Here is a 5,335-nt window from a genome sequence, read left to right on the forward strand (position 1 = left end):
ACACGAAACACTTTATGAGTTAGATGAGAGTACATAGAAAATAGATTATGTATGTATCATCAATTTAACTTGCAATGTACTTTGAATTGAATATAGAACAAATTTAAACATTCTAAACCTCCCGCCCATCCATAAAACATAGAGAGCAAAACAAAAGGAAAAAATAAACGCGTTCTTGTAGAACAACATTAATATCACTAGTTTCAAATTCCACCAAACCGGAAAGGGAATGAAAGCTTTTCACTATTTCAATTTATTTCAAAATAGAAACTATTTCTAAAGATTATAAAGTTCAATATTCAAGTATTTGTCATATTTAAAGCAATTTACAAAAAAACTTGAAATAGGCGACGCATATAACAAAATTTCAGTACTGTTACAAGCACTAGAAAAAACAAGAAAGACTGCAACATTGCATATGAATAACAGAAACACATGTGCAGTTTTTCCTCAGATAGACTAATGATACTGGCAGATAAGAAAATTTTAATCTACTCTGGAAATCAACAATTATTTTGCTTTTCGGGAAATCAACAATTCTTTTATTTTTTGGGAAATCAACAATTCCAGATTTAATATCTATATAAACAGTTCTGACACGAAGAAGAATAAAACCAACAAGATTCCACTATCTCTGCTTAAGCTAGGCCCTAGTGTAGGTTGGACTTGTAAGATCTCTGCCTTTGCACTTTGGTTCTTTTGAACGGGCTTCAATGTTGAAACGTTTGGTTCAACAGCAGGACATTAAAAAGGCATCTCTGAAATTTGTTTCATATCATGTCTAGCTACAAAACCACTCATTCCAATTTTTTTCCTCAAGCGACTTGGCGTTAGCCTGTTGCTTCAAGAATGAAAGCTTTGGGTAAAAACTTAATGAAGCAAATTTTTCTCCTCCCCATATTGCTACTTCTCTTTCCACCATCAGCTCTCTTCTTACTTCGAATTCCAACATGTATCTTCGAGCAACCTTTTTCTACAATGATCTCTTTCCTTATATGTTTCTTCTCAATCTCTCTCGTCATTGCCTCATGTGCATTGCTAGTGTCTTGATAACAATTGCATAACTGACCTATATGATCTCTTTTTTTACTTTTTGTTTTGTTTATATAGTTGGTTGGTTACTTGGCCCTTCGTATTGGTCCGTTATTCAATTGCTTTCAAGATTATAGCAATGCGCATGAGGCAATGATAACAGAGATTGAGAAGGGACGTATTAGGGAAAAGATCATAGTAGAAGAGTTTGGTCGAAGACGCATGTTGGAGTTTGAAGTAAGAAGAGGGCTTATGATGGAAAGAGAAGTATCAATGTGGGGAGGAGATAGATATGATTCATTGAGTTTTCCCCTAAAGCTTCCATTTTTTGAAGCAACAGGCTGCCACCATGTCACTTGAGGAGAAGATTGGAATGAATGTTTTTGTATCTAGACATGACGTAAAATATATTTTAGAGATGCCACTTCAGCGTCATGCTTTGGAACCAAAAGTTTCAACATTAAAGCCCATTCAAAAGAACCAAACTGAAGATGCGGAGATTTTACAAATGCAACCCACTTTATGGCCTTAGCTTAAGGAGAGACAGGGGAATCAATGCGGGTTTGTATTCTTCTTCATGTCGGTATTGTTTATATGGATATTCTCTTGAATTTTGGATTTCCAAAAAAAAGAAAATAATTGTTAGTTTTTAGAGTAGATGAAAATTTTCCGATCCAGCATCGGTTGTCTGAGGGAATTACTTCACACGTGTCTTTGTTATTCACTTACGATGCTGCAGTCTTTCTTGTTTTTTGTATATCTTGTAACTGTACTAAAAAAATTTATGTGCATTGCCTCTTTCAAGTTTTTCTGTAAATTACTTATGTATGACAAATATTTTAATTTTGAACTTAAAAGTCCTTAGAAATAGTTGCTATATTGACACCGAATGAAGTAGTGGAAAGCTTTTGTTCCTTTTCAGTTTGGTAGATGTTTGAAACTAGTGATAATACTGTTCTGGAAGAAAATGCGTTTAGTTTTTCGTGTTTCTTAGGTAACCCATACTTTCTTTCAATTGGCCCATTAAGGAATGAGTGGTCTCTTTAATATATTGAGAAATCCTCACCTCTTGAGCTACCTTTTGGGGTTGAGTTTCCCACGATCCATAACATTCATAATTCTACCCTTTGCTCATAATGTTGATAAAATCTACTTTTTGCTCATAATGATGATAAATAACATTGAGTCATGGATGGACATATCCACATGACCTCTAATAGGCCGTGAAGGAACTAACTCCCCCGAGTTTGTAAGCCATCGGCAACTCAAGCTTAAAGCAGTTAACTAGAGAATTAAGCGAAATAAGCATACAAGTCCAGTTCTAGTCATTAAACACCTTATAGTCATAAACTGCTGAAATAAAAATACAACTATCCCCGAATACGGTGTCACTAGCACAAGAACAACTAAATGAAATACAATTCTGGGAATAGAGCCCAAAAATATATAAGTTATCCGAAACAAAAGACAGAAATAAAGATAACCAAAGAACATTCGGTGCCATAGATCAACTGATAGCTTACCCAGAATCGTTTAGATGGCCACCTCAATGGCCGGTAACGTCTCAAAACCCACTCATACCAAGAATAGAATCCGCACAACAAAAGAGTGCAGCAAGTGTAGCATGAGTACAGAAAACAACGTGTACTCTACAACATCGTCGATTGACCCTAACTAAAATGGAGATGAGGGATGGCCTACGGTGACTACTTCCACACTTAGCCGCTATTAGTCCACAATAATAATTATAATAATAATAATAATAATAATAATAATAATAATAATAATAGGGGCAAATATGGAAAAACAAAGTTAATTATTTCTTGATTTGCTAAGTGAACTCTTTTGATAAAAAAAGGCTAAGTGAACTCTTTTTTTGATCCGGAGGGACATAATACTCACTATAATATTTGTTACAAGCCTAAGTGAAACTTCTAATCTACAAGTCCATAAGGTAACCAAATAAGCATCTAAGTCCTTGGTCCGTCAAATACTCAAATAAGCATCTAAGTCCTTAGTCCATCAATTGTCTAAAAGCCGCTAAAGGCAATCCAAACAGCAAATTAATAAGTCATACAACACAGAAACCAACAGAATATATGATATGCAAATGTATGCAATGCAATGCAAGGCCTATATCTATCTCCCGGTACACACATGTTCGAACATTAACAAATCGTGAACCATGGGGGGTTCACGAGGTCCATCTACTAGCTCAGAACCGTTTCATTTCAGGTTTCCTGGCCTTTAGGTTTCCAATTCATCAAACACAACACATAGGCTCACAATACCTGTCACTTAGACAATCTGGCTCATATCACTGCCATTACTCCGTCTGGAACCATTTCCCCTTGGACTTTACACGTGTATCCTCAATGCTCATGAGATATAATAAACATCATGAATATGTCATGCACAACAATAAATAGTCAATGCAAGCAATAATGACTTAACCTTTAGCTCTTTTCCACTTTTAAACGAGTATTAGGAGTGATTAAAACACATAATCACAATGAGACAGGTAGTAAGCATAGAAACAGTAAATAAGAGATTTCATATCCCAATCACAGATGCCAATTATCTATGCTATCAGTTAATGCCCCAAGCATGGCATTCAGACCGGACTATACAAAGGAAATTACACAACTACCCTTATCATGGCACCGATACCCGATACAAGTGTTCGTCACCACACAAGTATCGAGACCCCCTTAGTTACCCCATTAGCCCTTCTGTATTAGTCCAATTAAAACAACCATGACACATGCGTGGAATAGAAGTCCGACTATCACTACTCCTTACCTTTTTGTAATGCCTCTAAACGATCCCAATTTGTTCAAACACGGACTATACGTAAGAATATGAGTCAAACGATTTCCATATTACCTTATAAAAGAATCGTGCTTAGAAAGTCAACCAAATACCTCGTTCCAAACCCCGAAGGTCAAATCTATGATTTCATTGGAAAAATTGAGTTCAATAAGGTCAAATTACTATTCTAGGAAATCATACGAATCCAATGATACTCATATTAGCATACTTAAATCCGAACCCAAATACAAACCCGAAATAGTCAAACCCGAGCTCCCAGGGAAAAACTGGAATTTCAACATAAATTTACCTTACCCATAGTCTAAATAGTAAGAATCTCGATAATCTTTGAAATCCATTCACAAATCGACCTTCAATTTGATAAATTACTTGAAAACCCATTTTCATGGAAAAACCTCAATTTTCAGAGATCAAATCATGATTCTATGATGAAAATCTTAATAATCGAAGGTAGAATGAAAAAGAATCATTAGATACTTTCCCCCATGAAGAATCTTGAAGATCCCTTCCCAAATCCGAGCTCCCAAGCTCCACAAATGGCGTAAAATGGCCTATTCCCAACTCTAGTCAATTTTAATACCTGAAGCCTAATTAGCGCGATCGCATTAGCCCAGGCGATTGTGCTCAACCCTAAGAAATTACACAGTGCAATTATGCACTTTGAGCGCTAATGACGCTGACCAACTTTTTTCCTTCAGCGCAATTGTGCTACTCTGGCGTTGATGGTGCTGACCAACTTTTTCCTTCAGTGCAATTGCGCTACACTGACCAACTTTTCCTTAGATACTTTAAATCTTAGAGTTAACACTCGAAACTCATTCGAAACCTCTCAGACACAAACCAAATATGCATTTAACTCATAAAACACGCTGTGAACTCGCTCGTGCACTCGAATTCCCAAAACAGGTCATCTTGACCTGGTCAACCCCAACCACGTTAAAACTAAAATTCAAACCAAATGACATAAATGCCCCCGAGCCCTCATGAACCGATCCAACTACTCAACCAATTCATAATCGATATTTCAGACCTAATGGAATTGACAAAATTCCCAAAAGGACCTATTTACCCCGGATATTGTCTTTGATCAACCCAACACTTATAAGTTCTCAAAAATTTCATTTTCTCTCTCAAATCACACCCGAAAGCCTCGGGATTCGAGGTACACGTCCCAACAAGTCAAATATACTTTAATCAAGCTAGGGGAAGGGTCAAAAGGCGTAAAATAGTACAAACAACTAAAACAACCTAACGGGTCGTTACATGCTAATTACAAAATAACGTACTTTTTTCAACATTGTTTGAAGGCTCATCCAAGTGATTGACACTTTGAAATCTTCTTTTTCAATATATATGTCAAACAAGGGGCCTTTCAGCTACTAAATCCTGAATTTACACAAACTAATCTCTTGTTGGTGAATAGGCTATTGTTTATCTTGGGCCAAGATATGTAATGGGGTTTTTTCCCTGG

Source organism: Lycium barbarum, chromosome 12, assembly GCF_019175385.1.
Source record: "Lycium barbarum isolate Lr01 chromosome 12, ASM1917538v2, whole genome shotgun sequence".
Lineage (NCBI taxonomy): Eukaryota > Viridiplantae > Streptophyta > Magnoliopsida > Solanales > Solanaceae > Lycium > Lycium barbarum.